The sequence below is a fragment of the Cylas formicarius genome, unplaced genomic scaffold (genome assembly GCF_029955315.1).
Source record: "Cylas formicarius isolate icCylForm1 unplaced genomic scaffold, icCylForm1.1 PGA_scaffold_4__25_contigs__length_36172078, whole genome shotgun sequence".
NCBI classification, from domain to species: Eukaryota; Metazoa; Arthropoda; class Insecta; order Coleoptera; family Brentidae; genus Cylas; species Cylas formicarius.
The window spans coordinates 12197337-12213973 of record NW_026844334.1 but is presented as its reverse complement, the minus strand read 5'-3'; the positions used below and the strand labels follow the sequence as shown (position 1 = coordinate 12213973).

Sequence of the window (16637 nt, the reverse complement as noted above, 5' to 3'; positions counted from 1 at the left end):
GTGGCGGAAAATGTTAAAGCCTTCGGTGAATAAACATGCTGGCACAATGTCAGTGTTTCCCCAGCATTATATTATATATTTTATATATACTTGGAAGTGTTTGTGACATTTATAAAAAAATAACCAAATCAGAGAACTGTGATATATTTTTATATTTATTTTTATTTTAGCTTAATTGTTATTATTGATACTAATTAATATTAACTGTCATCGTCTTATCTACAAAAAATGACGGGCAGGAGCCAATATACGAGGTGTGTTCAAAAAATAAGGTGAATTTTGTAATTGAGGTGGCTACGTACATTCGATCTTCGATAATTTTTTTGTTTTGTTGGTACGCATGTTCATAACATGTGTTTGTACGTTTACTTTTTTTTGTAAGACAGAAGCGTTAGACGTGTTTTGTGTGCTTAGCGATTTTCTGCTGTCAAACAAATGCAACAAAGAATTTGCATAAAATTTTGTGTCGAAAATGGAATACTGTGCTACGTCAATAACTGAATGAAACAAGTGGTGTTGAAAAATCGTCGAATCATTATTGGATCGTTTCATCCGAAGTTTTGGGAATGAAACATGTAGCAGCAACATTTGTTCTGAAACTGCTTAAATTTGAACCAAGGGACAGTTAAAGGAGCGCGGTTCAAGAGCTGTTAAACGACGTCATTGATGATCTTGATATGCGCAAAACGATAATAACTGGTGATGAATCATGGGTAAATGGAAACCAAAACCCAGTCGTCCCAATAGAAGAACCCAGAGTCACTAAGACCCAAAAAAAGCACGTCAAGTTCGATCAAATGTCAAGGTTTTGCTTACTGTTTTTTTTTTATTTTCGTGGCGTAGTACATCAAGAGTTCTTCCTACCTTGAAGTTATCCGCCATATTCACCAGATAGGGCTCACTGCGACTTTTTCCTTTTCCCAAAACTCAAGAAACCCATGAAAGGAAGGAGGTTTGTAACGACGAGGCTATTCCAGAAAGTGCTTACCAGAAGTGCTTCGATGATTAGATAAAACGTTGGAACAAGTGTCATATATCTGGGGCGTGGGGGATTACTTTGAAGGGGACAACATTCATTTTGATGAATAAACAAATACTTTTTGATAAAAGTTAAAAGTCACCTCACTTTTTGAATTCACCTCGTAGATAATAGAGAAAGTACAGGTGAAATAAATAAAATTCGTTGGACATTTAAACCGCATGGCCGAATACAGGTGACCAACAAAGATATGGACCTGGGTCCACACAGAGAAGAAAAGAAGAAAGACCAAGCATCTCCTGTAGAAATATTTATAGACTTTCAAAATGAAGATTTTCAAGATTGACAATTATGGAGACCGAGATGCAGAAGACGTCGTCAGATGTCTTATTTTTGAAAAAAACTGTTTAGGTTAGTTAGAGGGCTGACCTCAGCAGGACATGAATTAATAGCGACTTTTCATTTCATGCTTAACTCTGCCTTTCACGTACTTAAAATTTATCTAAGATTATTTCGATTACATTAAATAATTTTCAAGGAATTTAGACAATACTAAACGAACACCAACGTTACCCAAAAATTGGGGAGGATTTGTTGTTAAATTTAAACAGTTTTGCGCAAACCAAAAACTTTCGCTGTTAACTCCTAGAGTTACTGACAAGATACGTTCAGTTTTTAAGCTCTATAGTGAGTCCCATTTCTTTATGGTTTTAAGGTCTTCGAAACTCTCAAATTTTGTGTTGTTTCTGTTTTTTTTTTGTTAATAGATCACTCTGTAATAATTACAGGAAGTCATATGTAGTTGTATTTGAAATACCCCTTAATAACTCTAAAAAAACACAAGATTAGTTTCAATATCAAAATGTGTGAGTTTCAGAAGAAAATTAACTACGCCACTGGATCCTACGTAAAAAAAACTTTCCAGCCCAGTTTTCATCTTTTCGAAAGTGTCTAACATTTTCGAAATCACCCTGTATCTAAAAATTCAGGATAGCTATGGCATTCCTGTATTTTAAAGAAGTTCTCTGCCTAACCAAAACTAAAAAATACTAAAACATTGAACCCCAAAAATCGTGAAGTTTGGTGGCACAAATTAATGGTACAGATACAACTCGTCGAACAAGGTTTAAAATTCCCGCTATATAATTTCGAGTCCCTCTCAAATATATTATCCCCCCGTTTGTTACCAAAATTCGCTCTCCCTACCCCACCCTTTTACATAACTAATCCGCGCGGAGCGCTCGTCAGATTCCCCTATCGAAATTTATTACATAGATGCTCGAACTTTAATGGAATTTCAAACGGATCCAATCGAAAATTATATTTGGCAAGGGAATTCGCTAAATTCTGCTGTGGCGCAATTCTAAATCGTGACAAATGACGTTTACAGACCAATCGACGAAACCATTGTTTGTTTGCACGGTCTTCGTGTCTTTGAAATTGATTGCGGATAAACTCAGTTGCTTCGGCCAACCTTTACTACATTTTTTATTAGTAACACATTCATGTAGATTATAAAACAATATCAGAATTTCGTGCGTGCACTCACTGCTAGGATCAAAGCCTCAGTAAAAGCTAAACAAAATATGACAAACAAAAGTTGCATTCCGCATTTATGAAATAAGTTTAACTCTGGAGAATTTACGAAGGTCAAATTGCCATCAGTAGCTAAAATTTACTTTGCACATCTCTGCCAAATCCGTGACTAAATGTCCGAAATGATTCAGATCAGAAACGCTATCTGATATTCTATGGCACACTGCTGGACTTAACTGGACTTAAATCCCTTCGCTTCTGGCCTAAAGTAATCATGCCGTCAGCCCAACTTTGGTACCAGTTTCGCATAGATTTTCTTGTGGCACAGGGACACTAAAACGAAATCTGACAAGAAAAACACGAAACTTAGGTAACACAATATAGAGAGCTCTTTTTATGCCCTAACTGCTGTTTTGTGTCAGATTTTGTCAACCTCATGTCACATTTAAAATTTGAAGTACATTTTTCCCTTATTTTATTTTACGTTTCACTTTTGGCTTGATTCTTTACTCTGAAATTGAACAGGGAAGATATTTCTGAGAGTGTGGGAGGGTGTCAATCCTCGTTTTAACGAATTTAGACGAGTTAATTTGACACGAGTGGAGCGAGTGTTTAAATAAACGAGTGAGTTAAAAAGTTTACCGAACGTGTTGCATACTATACTTTTTCTACGACCGTTAGTTTTTGGGTACATTTTCGCAAAACAACACAAATACATTCACTGACATGACTGTCAGAATTAACAAACGTCAAAATTAAAGGCGTGGGAAACGTCTTCGAAAATATCCGATTGCTCCCAAATCCATCCGGTAAAATCCCGAAAATGTCCGAAGTGGCTCGGATTTGTGGGAAACGAAACTGACGTGGTAAAGTGACGCTTCCCGCACTCTAGATCGGTGTGTAATAAACGAGTGACATGACCTTTAGAATTGAAATACTTCAAAATTTAAGCCGTGCGGTAAAATCTCCAAAAATGTCCGAAGGGGTTCGGATCCGTGGGGCAAGAAGCTCACGTGCTCATGTGACGCTTTTCCCATGCTAGATCGATGTATAATCATTTATTTTACAGGTAAACTTTGCCTTTATGACGTCACTTTCAACTTCGTTGTCTTATTTTTTCATCGGGGTCGCAGTCAATTCAACACCCGATCCGGAAATTTTCTAAAACACATAAATAGTTCGACGGGTGCGCGTTTCGTGACTGCACGTTTTCGTTTCGTATGAAATATTGATGTCAAATTGGTTTTCTCCCCAGTTGCCTCCGAATGGCCGCTTCCCTAAAACGCTATGAATTCCGCTTTACGGGAGACAAACAAAAAAACCGTACTGCACACCCGATCCCGGATAAGAGATCTACGCTGGTGTTGGCTTCGCATGTGTGGGCGAGCTAAAAGTTTTCCTACGTAAATTATTCTCCCCCTTTAAAGCTCCCGAGCTTTGAAAGAAGCGCGAAAGGCATATATAGTGAAGGCACTATAATTTAGCGCTTTTCTCGTTTCGCTTCGCTTATTAAAAGGTGCGGGGAGTTAAAAGGGTTGTGGTTTTTCGTTGAAAGCTGGAAAGCCATATATTGTAGTTTCGCTGAAAAACGTCCAATTTTCGAGTTTCGAGTTAGAACTGGTACTTCGAAAAACATATTAGTTAATGGTTGCCTCTTAATATTAGGTTCGTCCCACCGCAGTTAGAAAATAGTATATTATGCAACGGCATTTGACTCACGAGTTTATTTGACACCAGCTCCGCTCGTGTCAAATAAACTCGTGAGTCAAATACCGTTTACCGAACTTGTTGCATAATTTACTATTTTCTACTGCCGTCTGTAAAATACCTAATTACACACTGATCTAGTGTGCGGGAAGCGTCACTTTACCACGTCAGTTTCGTTTCCCACGAATCCGAGCCACTTCGGACATTTCCGCGATTTTACCGCACGGGTTTGGGAGCAATCGGATGTTTTTGGAGATATCTCCCACGCTTTCCAATTTTGACGTTTGCCAATTCTTACGGTCATGTAAGAGAATGTATTAGGGTTGTTTTGCGAAAATTCACAAACAATTTCATAAAAAGAACCAAAAATATAATTCATATAACCTCACAATTATAGATTAAATTTTCGGGTCGGTCAAAATGCTCCGAGCAAACAGATTTGACGTGAGACTGGTCTAAGCGCAATTACAGAACGATTTTGATTTACCTCCCCTACATCTAGGCGTAATTAACAATGATCCAGAGTGAAACAGATTGATCGGAAATTAATAACTAAAGTAACTACCTTTTTTAAAGTTTCTTTCGTTTTGCTCTTGCGATGTTCTGTTTGTAAGACCATTTTGATCGATATGTCTACAAAAATATGAGTTATCAGGATCACAATGACACTAACCAAGTTTTACCAATGTCTTCTTGGAACGTTTTGACGAGGTTAACTTAGAATTATTATTGGACGAGCCCGGATTAAAACACCAGAGTTATCCATCTTATTATTTCGATGTCAATGTACTTCAAGCTCAAACAATTTCTCGAAATAAACACATAGAAATCATGAAACTGACGCCAGCAAAATTTTGAATAAAGATATATATCGGTCAGTTGTTACAATCTCCATAAGCCGATTCGTAATAAACAATCTGACGGGAGTGCGTATTGACAGTCGTTGTAAACAATGAGAAACTATACTTTTTCTAAAAACTTTTTAAATTCACAGTATAGACATCATGTGTTGATTTATCAGTACTGTTCCGTTTTAAATCTACATTTATAATTTTTCACCAATTTTGAGCAAAATAAAAACAAGTGTTTTTGCATAAAGTATAATTCTTTATAAAATGCTTTATTTTTAGATTGACACACATTTTATTCAAGTATCGTCAAGCCTTCAACAAAGTCTGTGAAAAACTTTAAGGCATAATAAGCCATTTTTTATTTTTCTCGTGTTCACACATATTGAAGAAAACTGCTTTTTTCGATTTACTGGACTGCTGCTGGATATGTTCCAGTCAGGGACGAATACTGGATTATATTTTATGCCTTAAAGTCAGGGATATTTTCACTCGAATGTGTTGCGAGTGTTTTGGTTAGTTGCAATTAGTGATAATAGTTCCCTAACAATAATTTCTTTTCCTCCTTCTAACTGAGCAAAACCAACATATAGCTCCACAATATAGCAGGGCTGTCAATATGATTCAAGAAAAATTATCCTGAAAACGCTTTCTAAACACGTTAAGATTGGATGGACAGTTTGTTTGCAACACTAACCATAAGTACTAGATATAAATATTAGCTGAAAGCTAGCGTTGTTTAGCGTACAGTCGACGCCCTGGTTCAGTCATAAATTGCAACCACAGGAAAACCGAGCTGAGGATCTGAAACCCAAGTAAATTGGCTCACATGGGTGTCTTACTTGGGTGGGCGACGTAACTGCTTTTGGGAATCGAATTAAAGTTGCAAGTTTCGTGGAACGGAGGAATAACGCTCGGCAATTTGTCAGCATTTCGAGTCAAATCGCTTTCGCGCGCCGTTATCGCGACCTAACCCGTAAACTGGCAATTACCAAACTTTTGCATCTAAAATTTGCTTGATTAAATAAGCAGGCAATCTGCGCAGTTCTTGAATTCGAACAACGAAATATTCTCGATTTCGAAGTCTTGTTTAATCCATACGGCCAGAAATAGACGTGCGGCGGAGAATTCCTAAACACCTGGGCTTCCGGAAGTCAATGTACAAACGCGAACGATCGAGCCTGGATTTGGAAAAGGCATTATTCGCACCGATTCTGTTCTTACGATAATATTGCTGAAAATCGAATTCCTTAATATCAAGAATTATGGTTTACGCTTAAATCTTAGCAACGCTGCTACTGTTGGAAATTTATTAACAGAATCAATAAACAAAAATGTTACCTACGTTTTGGCAAATGACTCCGAACAAATTAAATATTACTAATTTAATTTAATCCTCCTTTGTGATGATTACATACTCCTTTCTACTTATTGACTGGTTGATATGTGGTCATTGTGATGCTGTCCCCATATGGAAAACGAACATTATATTTCTTATCAAATGGTCCTTAAGAACCTCCAATAACTGCTTTTTTGTGTAGGAATTTTCAAAATACACATCATTTTCAAGCAAAAAATTTTGAATGACTATTTTAGTCTTTGACGAATTGGGTATTTCTTCCGCTTGTGCAGAATGGTAGTTGACCATCACGACAATACTGTTTGGTGGAATTTTGGAAAGCAATTTTTCGGAAAAACATTTCCTGTTGTTACCATTAGTCAATCATTTCTTGACGGTATCGTGGAAATCAAACCAGGTCTCATCTATAAATATGATGGGGACGTTTTTAGCACGAATTTCTTGGATTCTTCTTGATTCACGCGCAAATTCTTTTGGCAACACTCAATGTTCAAATCAGCACGCAACTCTTCATGTGAACTTTTAATTGTTAAATTTTTAATATACTTTTGATACGCATCATATATCAACCGTCTCACTAATCAGGCATGGTGCATGTCAGGTAGACTTTTTGGGACCCTACGATCTGTCACGTAGTCTGGTGTTTTAGTCATCTCGGCGTTAATTTTATTTTTTTTCCCCAGATGTCGATTTCAGAAACAGAAACACATTTAAAATTATAATTTTGACAGCAACCGGCAAATGTGTCCGAGTCTTTGATCCACTTGAATTTGATGCTGGACATCGCAGGTGACTATCAAAATTGAGCAATGTATTTGGTAAATGTATATGGTACCTTAATACTTAGTTTAGTCTTGAAAAACAATTGACTAACAGAAAATTGGTTATTACTAATTACAAATACAAGACGGGATAGAAATAACTCCAAAGCTTCGACGGCTAAGAAAATCAACACAAATCAACTAATAGCAGACTGGAAAAACATCCATTTCAATTCAATTATCTATATAAGATTCTGGAAATAAATTGGAAATTAGATTAAACTTCCTAATGTATTTTTAATATTCCTATTCTGTCAACCTATTTAATGCACACACCTATCTAAAGCACACTAATATGATTTAATATAGCAATTTAATCAAAAAAAAAAAAATTCCCTACTCTTAAAATACAACAGTCTCTTATCAGCGAACATCTTAAATACGGCCCTGGCTTATGGTACGCGTGCTGAAAAGAATAGTCTCTTCCGCTTTACAACAAGCGGGCCTTAAACGCATTCCGAAGTCAAAACCATAAAAGTTTGTAAAAACGGTATATCGTTAGCGAACGTTAACCAAATATGTTACGCCAATTGCTAGCTGACAATCATTTGCACTAAACAGAAAAAAAAAGGATCCGATTAAATTAGATTAGAAATGCTCTAAACGTGTACGAAATTGAACTGTCTCCATTTATTTATTTTGTTTTTTCTTTTTGCTTAACTTATTTCATAACGGGTTTCTTGGTGCATAAAATTAAGGATTTTTTCCCAATTGTTATTTAGTTCAGGGATTGCTTTCGTTTCGGGAAATACTTTAATTACATTTCAAATAATTATCGCATGTATTTCATCTGTTTCCCTCCTATTCTTTATTTCTTGGTTACCTTTCCTTTTTTTATCTCAATTTTTACTTGCGTATGTGCCGATTACAAATTCTGCGAGTTGTCGAATCATTTCTGATTCTGGAACTTTGGTGAGAGAAACTCATCATATTTCTCTGGACAATTTTTTTAAAATAAATTATGGTTTAGTTCAGCAATATGGGTATCAAAGCCACTGACGAAATTGAAACTGTAGTTGAACTTTTGCGTCAACGCATAACGACCCCTTCACCGAATATTATAATAAAGACGTCTAAAGTGAATGTTTTTAGATAATCCATTAAAATTAAAATTACTTTTTAAAAAATTTGGTTCAATAACTACGCGATATCTATTAATACGCGATTACCTGCAAATAATAATTTATGCGGATTTCTGTATATGTTTCCTTAGAAAGGATAGAAAAACAGTTTAGTTAATGATAGTATTTCCTTCAAAAACTCTCGACGAAAATTGTTTATACCTTAAACGTTCGCAAAGCGATAGCAACCTTCAATCGAATCGATTTCCGAATAACAATGGTGGTCGTAAACGTACGAGCAATCCGATACGCATTTTCCGGTAGTAAACACTTTTCTAATTCCCCGCAATCTTTATTGAGTAACGTCGTTCAATCGGGTAACGTGACCGTTTTACATAATAACTTATCGTTAATATATATCAAACGGGCAACAAATTACGTTACAAAGTGGTGCGGTACTTTCATTTGTTGAATAAGTGCGACATGTTTTATTTAACCGCGATTAAGCCAAAGTGGTCAGTTAAAAGTTCAGTGTGTCGCAACCTGGCCGTATAGGAAATAAAAAAGTAAACAACGAAATGATTGGTAAATTGTTTTGTTTATCGATGCGAATAAATCGATTTGACCCAATTTTACGCGATTATTGTCATATAATAGTATAACTTGTGTTAACATTTTTTTCTAATATTTGGAGCATTAACTTACCTCGCTTCACAACATCATCATCTTTCGAACTGCGATGACATTTAAAAATATAGTTTATATTCAAATGTTGATATCGTTCTCAAAGGTATTGAATATAACACGACACAGTTCATTTTCTAAAAAGGTTCTCCGGTAAAGTACCCTGATTTCAGATAAAACGGTTTGAGAGCCAGAACGCAGATGGTGCAAAAATATAAAAGATACGAGAAATATTACAAATTCAATCATTGTCTATTGTGCAATGATTTAGCGAGGAGTGCAAACGAGGTTTTGCTTTGTCAACAAACTCATATGTGTTTTTTGTTCTGATGGCATTTTTTTAGCATCATAAACCGAAAGACGAGGGGACTGCCTTTTTTCAAGATAATTATGGATTAACATTAGAGAAGAACTTATTTTGCAGTCAAATTATACGAGTCACCCTCTCAAAAAAAAATATTACACAAAGTCAAAAGATGTTAAGGAAATGAAAAGTTAATTACGAAATCAGGAACACTCATTTATAACTGCCTAAACGTATCTTGAAAATAACTCAATTTTCTGAGAATACGATGTCGAGACACAGGCTTGTTCAAGTATCATTTCGCTATATTTTTATGAAAAAGACTTAGCAAACTTACTTAGACGGAATCTTATTGTCGATCACGTTTTGTTAGAAATGGTTGAATACATAAAGGATCTGGGGTTGTTTCTGATCACACAAACGTAACAGTTTCTTCAGCTTCGATAATGTTGGATTTGATTGGTGGAGACGGAAAGGCCTTTATATCAATTTAATTTACTTTTGATCTGGTTCGATCCAGGTAGGAATATGCTTCTGTTTTATGCAAAAAGATTGTGATGTTTCTCTCTGCAGTGTTTTTGCGATTTATACTGTTTATATTTTCATTCTATATTATTGACTTGTAATTGGAATTATTCCGTTAAATTACTAAGAATAGAGCAATATTTAAAAATAAGAGCAATAAATAAATGCTTCCTCCAAGCTTTCTGTTCCCACTGTTTATTAAAAAAATAATCACCCTCCAGCAGATTATCCTAACCGTGTTAAATAAAATTCGTTCCGAGAAGCTTACCTTTAAAAATTGTATATTTTTTTGATACAGAAGATTTGACCGCAGTAAGTAGCGCTATTATAGCCATACTCCCATTAGTACAGGATCAGAACTGAGATCGACCTTCACCATAGTGTCAACGAAATAAAAATATTTTTTCTACTCCCGTCTGTAAAATGCCTAATAACAACCGATCTAGCGTGCGGGAAGCGTCACTTTACCGCGTCAGTTTCGTTTCCCACAGATCCGAGCCACTTCGGACATTTCCGGTATATTATGAGCACGAGCAATTGGATGTTTTCGGAGATACTTCGCACGTCTTGAATTTTGACGTATGTCATTTCTAACGGTGGTGTCAATGAATGTATTCTTGTTGTCTTGCGAAAATGTACCCAAAAACTAACAAATAGTTCAAAAAGTATAGTGTGCAAGATGTTCGGTAAGTATCTCGTTTATTAAACGTGGGTCAAATGCCGTTTACCGCGCTTGTTGCATAATATACTATTATCAAATAAAATAACGGTGTGTGACGGAAATGTTTAAGATTATTTTTAATTAAAATTAAAAAAAATATCTATTTTTTTTTAATTTCATCGGTATTTTCATCAAACGAAACTAACTCCAGTAAAAAGTATGTACTACACACAATATGTAACACCACACCTTTTTTTGGGTCCCTATTACCTAGTAGCTGCGGTCAAACAGGTAAGTTGACGTTAATAATTGCAATCTTTTGTCAACCAATCCGGACTAGTTTTAAAATAAAAGTAATTTAATTATAAATAATGTAGTATAAGAGTGCCTCAAAAAATTTGGTCAGAGATGCTAGCTGTAAAACATTTAAATTACAAAATTCGGAGCCAGTGAAGTCTAAGACAAAGAAAGACTGCACGTACTTATTTCGAGTAGTAGAAAGATGATTTTTTAATAAATTGTAATAAATTCGCTTTTGAAAAACTTGGCATAGATAAAACTAGTAAATATAAACGCTCCAGAATAAATAAAAGAAAAATATATTCTTTAGAAAGAAACGATTAATCAATATCTAGCAAAAATACGTGGTCATACAAATAATAGTAATAAATTATTCAGGATCAGAATCGCAGGAAGTTGTATTATTTTTTAAGTCAGAAGAATCACCTTCATCTATTTTTAAAGGCGTCTTTTCTTTCGGTTTTAAATGCCCATCTAACCAACCGGAATGCTCAGGAATCAATTTTGCGCACTGAGGATCAGTTGCATGTAAAAACATTGAATTAACATAAATAGTACCTCACATTTTTTGTTTTAGTAATATCAAGCAGGGCGGTATAGTGTTTGAATCGAGACCTCTAACTTTTTTTAGAAAAAAATTTAACAAGTATTTGACATCTGATGTAGCTTTGTTACAATTTTTAATACCATACATAGCCACAGTGAAAGCTCTTACTTTTCCTTTGTTATAAATAGCTGCAGTGTAGGCACAGATCAAGTCCCAATTTTGATGCCAATTCGGTACAAATGATGCAATTAGGATCATTGCTATTTCGTTTTTTACCTAGCGAAGTCGCAAACCAAATTTCAAAATTTTTAATTATATGTATGTTACCAAGTGTCTGTTATTTTATTAACATTTTATGTTTTTTCATTAAAATCAATATCCAAGTCCATCTTCAAATAAAAAAACCTTTTTCTTCATCATTTTCGATTTTAAAAACAATAAACATCGTGTTCAAAAGCAGAATGTATATATTCAAAATACGGCTCTGTAGTAAATTAATTTATCCTTCTGTTATCTGTCATCCTTATTGTATCCTTTTCTACGACGAGGAGTAAGTACGTGCCGTCTCTGTCTGTCTTGGACTTTCGCTTCCTACAAATTCATTAATTTAAATGTCTTGCCACTAGCATCTATGACCACATTTTTTGAGGCATCCATATACTACAATATACAGGGTGTTAAAAAATACGCAGCCAAAATTTAAGAAACGATTCATTGCGTGATTTTAAGACTAAAATTTGATATAAACATAGGTCCAAAAACGCATATTTTTCAAGATACAGATTTTTAAATTTTTCTAAAAAATTTGTTTTTCCTTCTATAACTTTTATATCACTTTCGATATTTTTATCAAATTTGGTGTACATCTTTTAATTATTGATTATTTTTAAAGAAAAAAATGGCACGCCACTGCTTTTTCTGAAAACAAAAATGATTTTTAAAATCCTCATTCAATTTGGAGCAAATTTGGTGCATGAACTTGTTTTCGCACTACGCACGGTTTTCGCTTAAAAAAATAAATAAATAAAAAAAATTAACTATTAACAGGAAGACGTTTATTATTAAATAATATTAAATTGCTGTAAACAAGAGATCTTTACAAACAATACTCTCCCAGAAAAATATAAATTATAGCAACTGCTGGAAATGACGTCCCCCGACTTCGACACACGCGTTTGTACGCCTTATTGGGGACTGGCGAACTCTTTCTAAAATACCTGTGGTGTTCCTAATAACTGTACAAGAGTCTTCTCTCCGATTTCTTAAATCTTTCTCGCTTTGGAATGGTGTTGTGTACACTAATGTTTTTAAGTGTCCCCAGAGAAAGAAATCTATTGGATTTAAATCAGGTGACCTGGGTGGTCAAAAATGAGGTCCAGCACGCTCAATCCAGCGATCAGTATAATTTTCATCTAAATACTGACGTGCTACTAAACTGAAGTGCGGTGGAGCTCCGTCATGCATAAACCACATAGAACGTTTTTGCTCTAGTGGGACATCCTCCAAAAGTTCAGGTTAGACATGTTCAATAAATTGTCTGTACTGCTCACTAGTAAGTCTGCCGGGCAGAAAGTGAGGCCCCTATAACTCCAATCCAAACATTTACAGAAAATTGCTCTTAAAAATGGTTGTCAATTACGGCGTGAGCATTATTATCGGCCCGCACATGATTGTTATGGAAGTTTATTATTAGTTACGGGAAAAACATGCCTCGTCGGTACACAACACTTGTGATAAAAACTTTGGATTTTGCATTAACTTATTTTTGTGTAAATCACTCTTAGCGGAAAATCCCTTGTCCATAGCGCTTGGGCTCGCTGCATATGATAAGGGTAAAGTTGTTGATCTTTAAAAAAATTTCTAGTGCTAGTTTATGGGTCTTCTTCAATAGCATTTATAACAGCTTCCTCTATCTGAACCGTTCTTACTGTTCTTGGTCTCCCTATCAGAGCAGTAGACCCCTGAAAACTACCCGTTTCACCAAGTCTGGAGTTAATATTAACAAAAAGTTGTCTGGACGGTTAGGATACCTTTCTTGATACATCCGTCTTGCAGCGCGAGCATTACCATGAGCCATTCCATACACGAAGTGCATACCTGCCATTTCACGGTTTGTGAATTGAACCATTTTCACCAAAACAAACAAATAAACTGACAAAAACCAGTAATAATTAGTTACTACCAGCAAACCAACCAAGTGCACTTTTATTTAGCGATTTGACAAATGTCATGTTATTGTTATAAACAAATGAGTTACTATCGCTTAGCAAAGCCTACTTTTTGACTAGTAAATTGTCGATTAAATTGCAGTTTGTTTCTTAAATTTTCCTATTAAATTGCTAGTTTAATTCAAAAAAAAAGTACAGTTAAAAATGATGATGTAGTAGCAAGTTTTAATAAATAAAAAAAGCAAAAAAGGACCGCGTAAATGCTAATTGGAAATAATAAGTGTCGTCGCAAAACAAGTACGGGAGATAAAAAAGACATGACCGTGAAAAAAGAATCACTAGATTATTGCAAATTATACTTTTTTTATGGGCACTAATCATAGCAATGCGCGTGCCAACTTTCAAATACTTTACATAAAAATTAACATCGCAAAATTGCATTTGGGTTATAACAGATGCATTTAAATGGTTTTTATATTTTTAAGCGAAAACCGTGCGTCGTATGAAAGCAAGTTCATGCATCAAATTTGCTCCAAACTGGATGGGGATTTTAAAAATAATTTTTGTTTCCAGAAAAAGCAGTGACGTGCCATTTTTTTCTTTAAAAATATTCATTTCAAACCCCGCACGGATGCCACTGGTAAAAAAAAAGTTTTTGTGTCAAAAACCGCCTGTCAATAATTAAAAGATGTCCGTCAAATTTGATAAAAATATCGTTTCTTTAAGTTTAGCAGCATACTTTTTTAAATTTTTAAATTACAATCATTTTTTTTTTGTGGTGTTGCATATACTTTTCACTGGGGTTAGCTTCGTTTGGTAGACACATCGGTGAAATTAAAAAATATATATAATTTTTAATTTCAATTAAAAATTATCTCGAACACTTCCGTTGAGGTTGCCATATCAAGTCAAGTCAAGTTCAGAAATTTTATTTGAAAAAATGTCATTTTTACCCGGTTGACACTATGGTGAAGGTTGCTCTTAGCTCTTAGACTACATAGAATACCATTCCTGCTACGTTCACTTCGTCGTTCTGCCACCGAATTCAGCTGTCGATGACGTAATCCAAATATTGTATGAACGAAAGGGGGAACTTTATTTCCTACCTAACGCAAGGGAATATGACTGCGTGTCTATTTCCGTACCGATTTGGGGAATGGGGTTCTCCCCGTGACGGCGGCCGGAAACTAAACAAAACTTTTTTTTTCTGCTTACACGCGGCAGTAATTTTAATGCGAGAGAGTAGATAGTTGGAAACCGAATATTAACAAATTAATTACGTCACTCAACAATTTGCAATTTCCGTTTGGCGAACTAAAAGGGCCTTAAAAAGTTTGCGACAAGCTCTGCCGACGCTGTAATTAATCGCATACAGGATCATTATTTCGCGATTCTTTTTGAAACGTTCTTTCGTTCCCCATTTTTAACATGGCAGCCGGAGTATGATTCGATTTCTGCGTCGTCGGTCTCCTCGTTAGTTAAAGGAAATGAGACCTTAACGTAGGGAAATTGGCAACGGAAAAGCGGAAATTTTTATGTCAACGTTCGATCACATGTAAAATTATATTAAAAGATTTGTACTTTTTTTGGCGTGAATATGTGGGAACACACGATGCAAGGCAATTTTAATACTTCTTATTTTATATACAGGGTGGCAAGGTTAATCCCATAACCACATAGGTCGTTTTCCTACCATGTTGCCATTTTTTTATGTATTACCGAATTTTGACCCTGACCAGTCTAGCCTTTAAAAAAATCACTTACTCAATATTATTATTATGAGTCTGCCTTCATGCGTTCATGATTTGTGAATTGAGAGGTTGTTTCCATTTCATTGGTCACTTTACAGAAGATTGGTAGTCTGAATCGTATTATATTCAATTTAATTATGTACTCTCCAGAAACAATTAAATGTGTTGTTATTAATATTATATATTTTTGCAGGGTGTCAACATTAACTTTTTAAATACTTATCTCCGATGTATTTTCAGATATCTTCATATAACATCTTAGCTAAACACAGTTTTTGTATATGCTTTATAGCAAAATGCTCATAGAGCTAATGAGAAAAATGGGAGGTGTGTCACACTTTGATTTCACTTTTTATAATTAAGTTGACGGTTTGGCTATCTTTGTGGTCTCTTGTAAAATTTTGATGTAAATGTCCTTTTACGAGGCGTTTCTTCTTATCTTACCTCGTGTTACGGATTTTTTAGCAACTATCATATTAATTGAAGGAACGAACACGGATTCTTCTTCATCTGCTACAATGTTTCAGCTGAAAAAATAATGCTTCAAAAGTCTTGGGACAAATAAAGAAGTAATCTAGAATGTTAATTTTGATACCATATATATTGAAAACAATGAGTTCAAATGGAAAGTGAGGATTGACCCGCTTTTATATACAGCGTGTTCCAAAAAAGTATGCCATAATCTATGACGTGAACATAAAAAAATCTGAGGTTGTTTCACGGAAGTGTTTACTTTAACCAGTGTAAACGGATAAGAAAGGAGGTTCATGGGTTAGAAATAAGTGGTAACTTAGGGTAAGGAATGCACTTTGGTTCCAATTCAACGTCGCGGCTCTTTGTCCTATTGTTGAAAGGACCTTCAATTCTATGCAGTTTTGTAGTTTCACACAATCCTTTTTTTAGTTTACAAACTCAAATATCTAGTTCTGTTGTGAAAGATATGCTCCGAGATATTTCGCTTTCAGCCTTCATAAGACTTTAATAACGCTGACGTTTTAAAGTGACAGCTTGTGACAGTGAGTATTTTGGAGTAGGGAAGTGTAAAAAAAATGTATTTTTGGCGACGGTAGGTCATTAATAAACAGGTCTAACCAAAAATTTTAATATTTAAGACCACTCTGGATATTGAAAGCAGTTTAAAAACCTTCATTGCATTACGCTATCAATCGCATTAGTCCAGCCGCATTCCTGAGTCGTGGAAAACTTCCAGAGTTTGCCCAGTTCATAAGAAATCAGACGAGAATATATCTCGATAATATGCAACTTCCTCAAGACATTCGAAATCCTTCTCTATAATGCTATTTACTCGGCGACGAGTCAACAGCCGTGTTCGAAACAGCACGGTTTTATAAGGGGTAGATCGACCACTACAAATTTATTTCTTA

At 35.1% G+C, this 16637-nt stretch overlaps 1 protein-coding gene across 2 annotated transcripts in view; it reads right to left on the bottom strand.

Moving 5' to 3' along the window:
- Positions 1–16637, bottom strand: part of LOC132700334 (uncharacterized) — an 89167-nt gene that overhangs the window by 63117 nt on the left and 9413 nt on the right. The window contains exon 1 of one of the 2 annotated variants that reach the window (XM_060667567.1): positions 9018–9087. The exons of the other annotated variant lie outside the window; for it this stretch is intronic. The gene's annotated coding sequence lies outside the window, so the exon portion shown is untranslated. Of the gene's footprint in view, positions 1–9017; positions 9088–16637 lie in introns of those variants that run through there. 2 annotated transcript variants of the gene reach the window in all.